We start from the raw sequence: 13,850 nt of genomic DNA on the forward strand, positions 1-13,850 counted from the left end.
CATCTCCATTGGGTAACCCTCATAAATTCCATGGAACTGCTTTGTTCACAGGTGCCTTCTTTGTCAGGGCTGCTGACTGGCAGATAGATGTGTGTTTCGTTAGGGTTCCCAGATAAATGCTGGGACATTTGTATCAAGACTTCAGCGCACAATCTGGAAATGCTGCATTCTGGAGGTCTCTTTGCAGTACAGGCCTTGGATATGCTGTTAATCTTCCAGCACCTGCCGATGCTACTTTTAGATAAAGCTGTCAGCATTTCTCCTACAAAGGTTGTTTTTCTGGGATTTTCAGATCAGCACTCTGGATTGAAACATCCTCCTCACTGAAGGTTTCGGAGATGAAAGCAAAGCAAGCGTGGAAACTAAAATTGATCTAAAAGCATAGGGTGGCCTCAAAGTTTTGAGTATGTAGGAAGTTGATTTGCCAGGTTATGTGCTGCTTTTGCCCTCTGTGCAAATACATCTGTTTTCTGTGTCAAAAGGCACTGCTTTTTAAAGAGTGAAGAAGAACAGGGCCTACTTGGATCTCCTGATAAAAGAAGAGGAGCTGAAGAAGAAATCTCAGCAAAGTTTAGCTGCACCTTTGCCCTCAGCAAGGAGCTACTTCTGAAGCCCTTTCTTCTAACTGGGCCCAGCTCCAAAATAAACTGAAATACAATAAATGCTTTGCGAGCAAGATCAGTAAAAAGTGGTAAAATATTAGTACCTATTCGCTGTTAATTAGTTGTTGGTAAGATAAAATAAACTAAATTCCCATGATGAGAATCAGGAAGGTAAGAAGTCTGGGCCCTGAGGGGTGCAGGGAAAGCAGGAGGTACAGGTTTTTGGTCATGAGACTGAGTGGTGGACCTAAGCCTCGACTTTTGTACCAGATGTAGAACAGCAAATGCGGGTTCCATGCATGCCTATAAGGAAATAAGCCTGCAGATCTTTAATACCCACATTTGATGCCAGAAAACTGCCAACAAATCAAGTTAGGAAATCTGTGTATCCTTTTCCCTTACTTGGTCCCTGTCTGTACAGTTCTTAATGGAGAACAGCATTGCTATGGACACCCGCAGAAGAATCAAACCTTCATCAGGCCATCAGTGAAATATTGAAATATTCCTTTCTGAGCAGTAATAACATAGACTGATAGTAGATTTTAAGCCTTCAGGCTTCTGAATGTCTGTGAAGCGCATGACCAGCAAATCAAAATCAGATTTAGACAGCCTAGAGGTGCTGTCAGTAAAACTTAATTTGCGGCATAACCTTTGTGCTCTCGCTTCAGTGGGTGTGAAGAGGAGTTGAGGAACTTTTTTCAAATGCCTACAGCCTGGACTGCAGTAGTCAACCGTGATCCCAGGAAAAGCTGTGCCACTTTTTTCAGAGCACTGGAAGTCAGGCTTCCAAGTGAAAGGAAAGAAGACTTCGTTCAGGTCTCTAAGACCAAACAGGAAAATTGGACTAAATCATGCTGTGAAAATGAGTAGGGGTGAGGTTGTTTTTTCTGCAGCCACCTTTTGTGGTTCTTCCTGTATGTGTTTTAATACAGTCATTCATTTTGTATCTACTCACTGCAGAATCTTTTTTGGCTTTATCCAGTGCTCAATTCATGAGCAAAATTGTTTTATATTTCAAATCCATTTGAGCATCATGTTACTCTGAAAAGGTCCAAAGATGATAACTTCTAGTAGTCTTTTGTCATCTGATATCCAAGAGGAGCACATCTAAGTAGTTGCTGTACTACGCATCTCCTAGTTACCTCTCACACTTGCACACTGGTATCTGATAGCTTTCACAGCTGTACTGTCTCAGGCATTTTTGGAGAAGTCAGCTAAATTTCACACTTAGAACAAGTGCATGGATACAGCAGGGCTTACTCTTCACAGGCACTTTATGATAACATTAAATGTCACACATTAAAAACGTGTGACACTTCCCCTGTTAAAAGTGACAGATTCCATATAAACAAAATCCCTATAATAATATAGTATTCTATACTTGAATACAGTGTTAGGGCAGATACAACATAAAGTCAGCATGATTCATGGTAAAATAAAAGTCAACTTACTGAGATATAATGTCTTGGCATTGTCTAAATGCAAAGGAAAGTAGAATCAAAATATTTCTACTTTTCCGTCTAAAATTATGTAAAAACTGATGGTGCTCCTGCAAATTCTTTTGATGACATGGTGTTTTTTGAGAGAAATCAGTTCTAAATGTTCTTTTGACACACTTGCAGGAAACAAAGATTTATTTTTGTTTCATGGTGATACGCATATTTCTGCTCACTCACCTTCCTTCTCTAAAGCTTTAAAATAGAAGATACCCATCCTCTGTCTTTCTGAAAGCCAGTGTTTATGTTGACAAGAAGCTGAAGGAACAGTCAGGGCTTCAAGCAGCAATGTCTGTGTTGCTCTGCAGTTGGAGATCACCCAGCAACGAGAACGAGAGTCTTGTGTATTCTTTAGTTTTCCTAGTAGTAAAATCCCAGCTTTAGGTACTATCAACATGAGTGGCATTATGCTCTAGTCCCAACAGATTGTTGGAGCAAGAGCTCTGCATGCTGCAGTGCATCAGTAACATTTTGACTCGCTGTCACTGGTTGTTCATGGACGAAATGCCTTCCCTGGTGGGCTTCAAACCTTGCCTGGTTGGGAGAAAGGATGCTAAGCGGAGTGACTGCTTCCTCACCGAGTTACCTTTGCCTTCAGGAGACTGGATGCCAAGATTATTCAGCCATCCTCAGCCCTCTCTTCTCCAGCATATCGGGGTTCATTTCCCTGCTGTTCTCCAAATAGCAAAGGAGGAGAATGTGCTTACCCATGTACCACTCCTGTTGAAACCTGCATCAAAGCCAGCTGTAACCATAATGTCAGTAGGCAACATTGTGTGTGTCCTGGGAGAGGACAGGCAAATGGAAGTTTTCCTGAGAAAATTCATCATGCCCAAAGTACAAGGTGACAGATACGTAGGGAATAAAACTGGTATTTTGTAAGTGATCTCAGTGGATAATTTCTTCTTTTCTAGCAAAAAAACCCTTAAGGTAAGAGAGACAGTCAGGAGGACTCAGCTGCAGAACTCAAACAGCTCTCCCTGCCAGTTGGCATAATGACATTCACATCATGTTTATTCATGATAGCATTCTTTTTATAACCCATCAGATACTAACTTCCATTGCTTTATGTGCTCGATTGCCTGTTTACAAACTGAGGGGGACTTGCTTTTCCTCACTGCATCTACAAATAGGACTTACATACATGATGAAGGATATACTCCACAGGTTTTATTCCTTCAGGCAACAAAATCAGTGAGGTTTAGCAGTGCAGACATATCTAATGGGTATCCTGAACTCAACCTTTGTTTTATGTGTTAGGTGCCTAACAATAAAGCAAAGAGTAGATACACTAATTCAGCCGTGCGTGCGTTGGAAGAAATAAAGGAGAAAATGTTCAATGCTCTCAGAACCAGGGTATTGCAAACACAAAATTATTGGAAGGGGATTTCTTAATATATTCGTTCATGGAAGCAGTTGTCCCTGTGCCTCAAATTTATGTCATTCGTAATGGGTCTTTTCAGTAAAAGAATATAATTTAACAGTAATATACAGTTTTACCAGAAAATTATTAGAAAATAAATGAAAAGGTCTTAGTCATTTGCAGTAGCAAACTTCGGGGCAGCATGCTGCTTTGTAATACTTGAGGGCAAGGAAGAAATTTTCCCTAATAGCAATCCCAGGCAATTGTAAGATTTTTTTTTTTTCCTGCTGAAACAGGATGTGTTGAAGCTGGTAGAGACAAGATAGTTTGTGAGCTTATGTGCAATGTGCCAAGATAGCTTTGTGTTCTTTGGGCTTCTGCATTTTTTCTCTCTTATTAATTATATTTTCACTTATTTATTTCTAGTAACTAGCACTCTTGAAGGCTTTAAAAGAAAGCAAGGAGCGCTGTTAACCTGTGTGATTCAACTTAAGTGCTAGGAGAGTTTCCCCTGGGCCCAATTAGTCCCTGTTGTAATGACTGACTGGTGATTGGTGTGGTTTTTGATTGCTGCTGTCATGATACAGAGTTCAGCAGGACCGCTGTTTGTTTGTGTGAAGGCAATTAGAAAAGAAGTGGCACCTCCAGGCATTTAACCATGTGCAAATCAGGCTGTGTGCCGCTTCCTGTTCTCAGAGAGATTTAAGAAATATGGTGCTAGAGATAATTCCTGAGTTTTCAAATCATGGGCTTGCTGTTATGGCCTATATCACTGACTGCACTAGGCACGTTCTGACATTTCTGTGTCACATTTCCTTCTTAATAAGGACGTTAGTTCAAATCCAACTTAAATGTAAACTTACCTACGCTTTAATGAGATAGATCCAACTGAGAGAAACTTTACTCAACTGCTAGATCCAAACATCTTTTCTTCTCTATCCCAGTATCCAAGAAGCCTAAAAACTCCCAAAACAGAGCTAAACTCACTGTGAGAAATACAGGTCTTGCAGTTAAGTGCCTCTGGTGAGAACTATATTCCTGATTGTTAACTTGTGGAGACATTCTTGGATATCTGTTTTTCAAGCTGTCATCACTGTAAGCCTTTTAAGATTACCCTTCAGTAAGTTCTCAGAAGTTCTGTCTTTTGAATAGTGATGTTTTCGTTTTTCTTCATTGTAAGACACAGGCCTCTGGGACATCTAGTATGTGTAAGTCAAATTGTCATCTTGTCTCTAGTAAGTCTTGTGTGATGATTGTCTGAGGAGTAAAGATGTACAGAAGGACTAAAAATTCTTAAGTGTGATGGGTTAGCTCAGCACAAATACTTTTTCTACCTGAAGGAACGGGCATTTGAATGGCACTTCCATCTGGATTCACAACACAGGTTTCTTGGAGGTTCAAAGGAGGTAGAAATAGTGGAAGAATATTGGATTTGTAACATGGTACTGTTTTAGCATCCTGCACTTAATTTTCTGAGATCATACTTCCATGACGTTTTCTTTTACTAGTAGGATCCTGAAAACCAGTCAGATGTTAAAGGAGATCTAATATGGAATGAGGATTTTTCCTTATCATGAATAGGAGCTGGGATTAGAATTGCAGTTATAAAAGCAAATGAGCAAGCAGACTACAAGACAGGAGTGTCTGGAGTTGCACCAAGGCCCAGCTATCACACACATGCCACAGAATCACTGTGCCTCATGGTATGTCGTTCAGGGAGCATCTACTGCAATATTAAACTGTTGAATTGTTCCACTTCAGGTATTGCTCTTTCACTTGACAAAATGATAGCAAGAAAATAATGCAGCACATAGGGTAATTTCAAAACTTTGAAAATAATTGGGATTTGTAACCTCTGACACCGTAAGTAAGAATTCGATCTCTTCAAGGCAATGACCCCAGACACACAAAAGTTGTAGTTGCAGAGAAATAAGGTAATGCTGGAGCGAACCCTTGGAAGAGTAAAAAAATTATTCGTTTTTAGGAAAGAGGCTACGTTTATGTCATCTGAAAAAAAAAAAAAAAAACAACCAAAAAAACCCAATAAATTATTTATTTGTCTTTAAACACATTGGCAAACCATGAGCTCGTTGATCTGGGTGAAACAATCTCAGGTACCAATAAAATGACTTGGTAATAGTTATGTCAAGTGTGAAATTTAAACTGGAATAAAATGATAAAAATTCTCATGAAAAGAGAGGAAAACCATCAACTTGTTCAATTGGGTCTGAAAGCTGGTAACACATTCTAATAGCAGCTGGTAGTGGATTAATTGCTCTGGACCTCAAGACAGATAAAAACGGTTGGTGATGTTGTTGCTGTTGTTCATTTAATTCAGAACGAGCAAAGATAAATGCAGGGGATGGCTTACACAGACCTGTAATAAGTATTTCACTATGCCAGTGGAAAAAGTCATTAAAACAGACAGGCAGAGTGTTTAGGTATATTGGGAGAGGTCTAAGTCTGAGCTGTGCTATATCCTGAGAATTGCTTTAATACGTACACTTCCCAGCTTGTGGATCTACCACCACATTAGAGTCGTAGAACTTTAATAAATAAATATGGAATGCAAACTGACACTGCAATTAAAAAAAAAATGCGAATCCTCTTGTATAAATATGCAATTCTAATTTTGGGGTGTTTTTCAATCTAGTAGATATAAATAAAATATTCAACCACTTTGCCAACTTCCTCTTTATAAGACAGTGGATAAACTTGAGAGAGGGTATGTCCCTTGCATACTAGAGACAAAATTGTTTTACTTGACTCTTTTAACAAACCTCCCTGACTGGTAGAAATCACAAATGCTGAAGAAAACAGTTTTGACAAAGTCATGAATGTTTTCTGTAATTTGAATTCAGCTTTAGGGCTGATGAATTGTGTTGAATCCAAACAAAGTAAAAAATAATTAGGGGTTGCCACTTCAATTTCAAATGCCCTTCTTAACCATTTCTCTGTTTCCTCCCTTTTTCCTCTCGTCCTTGCTTTGAAGTGAAGCCAAACTCATGATTTTGTTTGCTTTGAGACCTGTTAAGCTCCCTTGTTTTTGCCTATGTTTTTCTATTGGATTCTGAGCTGGCTTCAGTTTGTGTTTCAGAGCCAGTTCCAGGTGGTCTGGGAATTATGAATGCCTTGCCACCAGAACAGAGGAAAACTGCTTTGTGAACTCTGACAAAGCTGAACCCTTTTTCGCATTTTCAGTCTAAAGAGTAGGCCCAGCTTATAACTAGCTCCTTGAAATAGGGAATTGTAAATCTTAGTTTTTGTGGAAACATAAGACTTTACAATTTTTTTCTTTGTACTGCAGAACAATTCTTTCTTCCCCTTTTCCATTCCTCGTATGACCACTGCTACTGCTTGTAGACAAGGAAACCACTGGTAATTGAGTCCCGGGGAGGATGAACGCTTTGGATACCTTTCACAAAACACAAATTATTAAAAGACACACTTCAAAACTCATTGGCTTATTTCCTTTACATGTGGAAAGTGGGCTCTCTGCAGTCTCTCAGGTTCCTTTGGGTGGCATGTAGTCAATGATACTCTCTTCTTTGAGTTTTATATGACTCAGTCTCTCTTGATACTGTGATTACCTCCACAAGCCCTCCAGCATCCTCCCCAGCCACCTGGAAGATGCATCCTTTTTGATCGTTCACTCACCAATTCTGACAGCAAAACCCAGCTTACTGGCTTTGCTGATCCTTTTGTTTCTTGCATGTTCCAGCTTCTCTCATTAAATGTGGTGACCTGTCCTGCCAGTCTCCAAACTGCTGGGAGCACTGACCTCCTCCACTGAGTTCCATGACCGTGTACTGAAAACAAAAATAGATGCTCTGTTTTATAATTCTGTAATTCCTGTAATAGGCCATTCGCTTAGCTTTGAGAAGAAGAAAAGCAAGAAATGGAGGATTCATGTCAGTCTGCATGTCTTTATTAAAATATAAAACAAACAAAGCAACAACAACAAACAAAAAACAACCATTACCAGAAACAAATGTAGCTCAGTTAAGGAGAACCCTTGGTGGACACAGAGGTCATTAAAACAGTTGGAAAGGAAGAGCTGGATCCATCCCAGCGCAGCAGCTTCGTGGGCTTCCTGAAGGACCTCTGTAGGTGAGTTTCCATCACCTCTGACCTGCACCATAATTTTCCTATCTAGGTTGTAGAAGTAAAACATTGTAGTGACCAATGACTTGTCTACATTGTTGACCTTTCCTGACTTCTCACTTGAGTTGTCACCTGCTAGAGAACCCCTTTATGTCTCAGGCCCCACAAGGGACAGGAGACAGTACGTTCCTGTTTGCCAGGAAACCAAAGCCACATTTCCCTGCAAATTACAATCCAAATTGCAAATTTCATTCTGCATAGGAAAATAAACTGGTTCATCTACTAATTTCAATGTAAAATGAGCATGGTCAATTCCATAGGAATCTTCTGGTTAAGCCATAGGTAGTGTATTTTTTTAGGACACTGTCTCGTAGCACCTGGGCTGATAGAAAGGTAGTAGACACAGAAATCTCTAAGAAAAGTGAACACAGACCCACCACCCTGCTTAGAGGACTGTGTGGTGAAATCCATACCAACCTGGGGATTAGCTTCCCTAGCAAACGAAGGAATGGCTCACATCCTCTATAAACAATGACTCCAAGGCTTCTGCTTCAAAACTGAGAAAAACGGCAAGGTTGATCAAACTGCTGTTTTGTTTTACACATGACTGAAATGGAACTGTTATCCCAAACTGACTAGATTAAAGGAAGGCTGTTGCTTTATTAACTGGAACTCCTGCAATTGCAGAAGTTGCTCTTTGTTGAATTACCATCAGTAGTGCTAACAGGAGTGGCTGGTGAAGAAGCATTCATAAAGCTTTCAAGTCTATTGCTGTTGGCTTAGCGAGGGCTTTCTTCATCATGAATCTGAACAGATTTATTGTCTTGGTCATGGAGTATGAACAAAAGTGATAGTGCTCACCAGGCACTTAGTTTTTTCAATTCTAATTGTAACTAGTGAAAAGAGTACTACATTTTTAGGTCGTGGTTCCAGGAAGCATTTTAAATAGAAGTAGTCTCCAGCCCTGTTCAAAATACAATCTAAATAACGCAAGATTGTTAGCAGAAAATACAGTACTATTAAATAACACTGAGTAATGGTCAGCTATTCAAAGTAATTATTCTTGATTAGCGTTGATCATTATTACTAAGAGCATGTGACCTTATTTGCCCCCAGTAATACTTACAGTTATTCAGGAAAGTTAAATAATCATTCCTGATTTATTACTATTGATTATACATAGTCACACCCTTTTTTTTGTGGATTTCAGGGCTGCATTAGAAAGCGTTGAAATTTTCCAAGTATGTTTTATTTTCTTACAAAGAAGGCAACCCTATTCAAAAGCAAGTAGTTTAGAAGAAAGCTGCCTTATGTTCCATAAATCATGTAGGTATTTCTGAAAAGGCCAACTAAAATGATGCATCTTGTTTAGTCCAGATAACTTTTGTTTCAAGTAGAAGTGTAATTCATGTAGTTTGTGAGGATGAGACTTTTCCATAGCCTCTCAACTGAAACAGAGCATGGCAGTGCACTTAGAGCCTTTCTTCTCTAAGGTGAGGGACAGATAAAATACCTGCTGACTTCATTACGTGAATGTTCATGTGGTGTTTTGAAGATCTGGGAGCGGGAATGGGGAGTGTGTGGCAAATTCAGTATTTCCTGCAGCATATTTTCAAGTCAGTGGCATTTGTTGCTCATGTGGACAGTGTGAAGGCAGAAGAGGGCTAATCTGAAATTTGGAAGGCAACTTCAGCGCTGGGACCTGTCCTGCACTCTTGAGTGTCTCTTTGTGCCTCAGTTTCCCCATTAGAGGAGTAGCCCTGCCTCAGTCTGGCAGACAGCCCTGTGGGGAGATCTGCTGTAAGATGCTTCGGTTGGGAGCCCCGTGTTACGGTCTGTTCTGCTGAATACCTAACTCTGATGACTTTGAAAGCTGAAGGTTTCAGAAGATCGCTCATTGATTTGCCTTGCAGATGCCATCTTCTGCAAATACCTGCTCACAGCATGCCTTTGACAAGCCATTTGCACGCTGTTCTGTCAGCACTTGTTTAGCATGAAGCGTAGAGCCATGATGAAGTGCCCCTTTAGGCCTTTTTGTTTTCTTCCTAACTACGGGCTCACTTGACAGGGTGACATGTTGTTCAAACAGTGCCTAAAAAGAAGACTTGTTACGGAGCACGCAGGATTTTTTTTGTTTGTTTTAATTCAAAGCATTGTCATGAGTCCATTTGGAGGGAGTAGGCATCCAGTACCATTAGTGTCAAAGTTTGACTGATAGATTGCTTTCCATGTGCATAGGGCACAACAAAAATTGTCTGCCGTGCCATTGCCTCATCTGAAGTCGTTTGCAGCAGAGCTGCGATGGAAGAGGCGGCAGCAAAGCCGTAATATCTTCTGCAAGAGACTCCACAGCTCCCTTTGATGGGAGTAACCACCCAGCATGTCAGATGTACTTCAGGCTTTTTGGTTATGGTGTAGTCAATTAAAATGACAAAATGATGCACGATGGGAGGAAGAGCCTCATTATATTGTTGCTTGTACTTTGTAGTTTGCTTTTAAAGGACTCTGTTTGCCATCACACCTAATGAAGGCCAAAAGCTGACAGTCTGGGTTGCAACAATCCTGTGCAAAGTGCAAATGCTTTACATTAACACCACAACAAACATTGGTTTGGGTTTTTTATTGTGTGCCTGATAACTCTGTTAAAGATGTGAGTCTGAAGGAATTTAATTTAATCCTGTTTTCATGATCATGAGGCACAGGAGCTGGGTTGGTTGTGTTTATTCTAGCCTGATATTAAGGAAAAAAAATAAGCTTAGACAGCTCCCAAACCACTTGCCTGGGTTTAACCCTATCAGGGATCTTTCATGATAGAGTAGGGAATGGTTTTAATTGCTAAGGGATTGCATTTTTCAATATTTTAATGCCAAAATATGATTTGCACAGATGTGCTGGGTGCCGGTGCCCAGGCGGGGCAGCGGGCCTGCAGGGTGCTGTGAGGAGAGGCTGGTTCCAGTGGCCCCACCACAGGGCAGGGCTGGGCCCAGCAGTGGCACTGGGGGAAATGTATCTGAAAAAAGGAGAAAGGCTACACAGCTGTGAGGAAGAAAAGTGTGAGGAACAGCCCTGGGGCACTGGGGTCAGGGCAGGAGGCAGCGGGAGGTGCTCCAGGCCCGGGGCTCCCTGCGGCCTGTGGAGAAACCATGTTGGAGCTGGGGCATGTGCCCTGAAGGAACTGCAGCCCATGGAGAGGAGCCCGTGCTGGAGCAGTCTGTGAAGGCCTGCGGCCCGTGGAGCATGAAGCAGGGCATGAGTGTGGAGGAAGGAGCAGCAGGGAGGAGCTGTTACGCACTGACCATGGCCACCATGCCCTTCCCCTGCGCCACTAGTGGGAGGAGAGGCAGAGGAGTGAAAATAAGGGGTGAGGGGAAGGTGTTTTAGTTTTTTTTCTTTCTCACCCATCTAAACCTAATTTAGTTGGCAACGAATCAAAATAATGTTTTCCAAGTCAAATCTGTTCTGCCCATGACAGTAACTGGTAAGTGATCTCCCTGTTTTATCTCGACCCACGAGCTTTTTCATCTTATTTTCTTCTCCCTTCCCTGTTGAGGGGGAGTGAGGGAGCAGCTGGGTGGGCAGCTGGACAAGGTCAACCCCCCCATCGTACGCTGTCGGATTTTATATGGCAGTTCCTTCAGAGGGAGGAATTCTGTCTCCATGATGTTTAACATCTAGCACAAGCTAGTAATAACCCTTCATCTTAATTGTTAAAGTGCTGCATACTGGTGTGAAATCTCCTGAAGTTGAAGGAGGAGGAGTGTCTGTGGCATGTAGAGGAAATGGAAATGATGAATCAGTGCATTCCAACCAACATTTGAGGTGGCAACAGTTTCCTGTCTGTAGGCTTGCGAGATCAAAAGAGCTGCTGTGCTGGGTTAGATCACTTGTCAACGAAATTTCTGCAGTAATCTTCATAGTAAGCCAGAAATGAGCCTTTATGTCTTTTAGTAATGCAGTAAATGCACAGTATGACAGCCACTGTTCAAATGTGTCACTGAAGTGTTTGTGAAGATCAGTGTTTAACAAGGAAACTTACTGTACTGAAACAAACTTGGTTAAAAAAAAATAAAAGTGTGTGTGTGTGGGTAAGATAAATGACGTCATCTTTCTGTCCCTGCAGAAACTCAACGTATTGCATGAAGGTGTCCATGTCCTTGACAGTAGCTGAGAATGAATCTGGGCTTTGCTACAACAGCAAGATCAGATATCTGGAAAAATCAGAAGTCACTAAGAGAAAGACAATCTCCTGTCCTGATATTGAGGATTACAAAACAGCCAGTCAAGAGCCAGATGTTGTATGGTACAAGGTAACTACTGCTGTGTTATTGCTATTGCGCTGAAGCTATACAAAACTTCCACTGCTTTAACCACTGTGCCTCTGCGCCAGTTTTCACTTTGGTGGGATGTCTCCATACCTGCTGCTCTAGTAGAAACAAAGGGAGGCAACCTAAAATGGAGCCAAAGTTTTACCAAAACTGTCAGCTTCAGCAGTGCTGCCCAATTAATTTTTATGAAATCTGTTGGGTAATTTTACCAAGGCCTGTTGAGTTTTACCAAAGTCCGTTGGGTAATTTCACAGAGATAAATTTAGTTTTGCTGAGGTTCATTAAGTAATTTTACTGAGGTCTGTTAATTTTAACTGAAGTCTGCTAGATACATTTATTACTCAGCAGGTGAGTGTGCTGGCTGTACCTTCTCTAAGGCCTATCAAGTATCACACAGCACTTTAAGCAGCAGAAACATTGATGTGTTGCTGTAGCTCTACAAGAGAACTGGACAATGACTAAAATGCAGGTTGTCTGTCAGGTAGACATCAGGTACCAAGACCGAACCAAGGTCTTGACAAGTTTTACATTTTGTCTGGACATGGACCAAAGTCTGATATTTGAAAAGCTGTTGGGTATGAGGAGCTGTAGGAAACAATGGGGAGGAATAAAGAGATAAGAGTCAGAGGGAACAAAAAATAGTAGTTGGACAAGAGGAAGATCTCAGTGGGATCAGTGAAATATAGAGTTTGGACTACAGGGATAAGAGGAGGATGAGTTTTGGACAAACCTTGTTCAGGTAATGAAGACAGAAATGCACAAAGCAGTTAAATCCTAAATTTTTGCTTGATTTAGCAACCTTAACATTCTTTAAAGATGATTATTTTGTGTGAAATAAGTGTTACGTGCAGAGCTACAGAAATCTCACGTTCTAGCTTATAGTAACAAAACATGCCATAACCCATTGTCAGTATAAACAAAAATTTTCTTTCAGCCATTGAAGCTGTTTCTCTCAGCATATGGGTGAATATCTTCAGTGCTGTTCATGCATAAAATATTTGTATTCACTTAAGCCTGAAATCTCAATAGAAAAAAGGGTACCAAAGAGAAGCTGCTTGTTTCCCTGTCTACCTAGGTATTACTGAACACCTGACCACTGAGACCTCTTTATTGTACAATAGCATGCTGCAAAAATAATCTGGCAGGGATAACCTTCAGCAGCCATGGAGCAGAAATCAGCCTAAGAAAGATGCATGTGCAACCCCACATCACTGATGCTCTGTGCTGTCCAAGAACAGGGAAGGAAGAGGTTTGGTTCCATACAGCCACACGCGTTACCTGGGTTGCTCACACAGGTTGGTGGCACCAGGCGGAGTGTGACAGCTGACTGACAAGTCATCGCTGTGGTGAAATTGATGGGAATTGATACGGTTGGATAATAGCAGACAGTCCAGGTCAACAGTCTTTAGTCTGGCTTGATAATGTAAAGAGACATTAATGGAATAACCTACTACAAATACCTCCTTATTCATAATTAACAATAAGGTGCTATCAGTTCAGTTCTTAGATAACACCTCTATTATCTGGACCGGAGTCAGGAAGCTCAGTAACGTGAAATGTCAACGTTAATGTTATGCAGAAGGTTATAACATTGTCAGGTTATTCCTTGAAACATAATCCTGAAACAGAATTTAGAAAAATATTCTAGAGGGTATAGTAGTACTAACTATTAATAGAAATCTGCCTCTTCAGAAGAGCTGAAGTCGTTTCTAGAAAATATATAATTACGTAGATTTCAAGATAATATGGTGAGCACTGGGGTTACCCTTAGAAACTGCAGTCTAGTATTTAAAATCATGCTACATTAGGTGATGTGTGTGACAAAAAACAGGTCCCTTCTCCCAAAAAATAGTGTAATGTGATATTCCAGTTTAGGGCCTGATCCTCACTTCCCAAAGAATGCATCTATTTCCAGACATAATATTGTAGATCTTCAATTTATTACCCTGTAACTTTGTGT

Source organism: Anser anser (assembly GCF_964211835.1).
Source record: "Anser anser genome assembly, chromosome: 13".
In the NCBI taxonomy this organism is placed as follows: Eukaryota; Metazoa; Chordata; class Aves; order Anseriformes; family Anatidae; genus Anser; species Anser anser.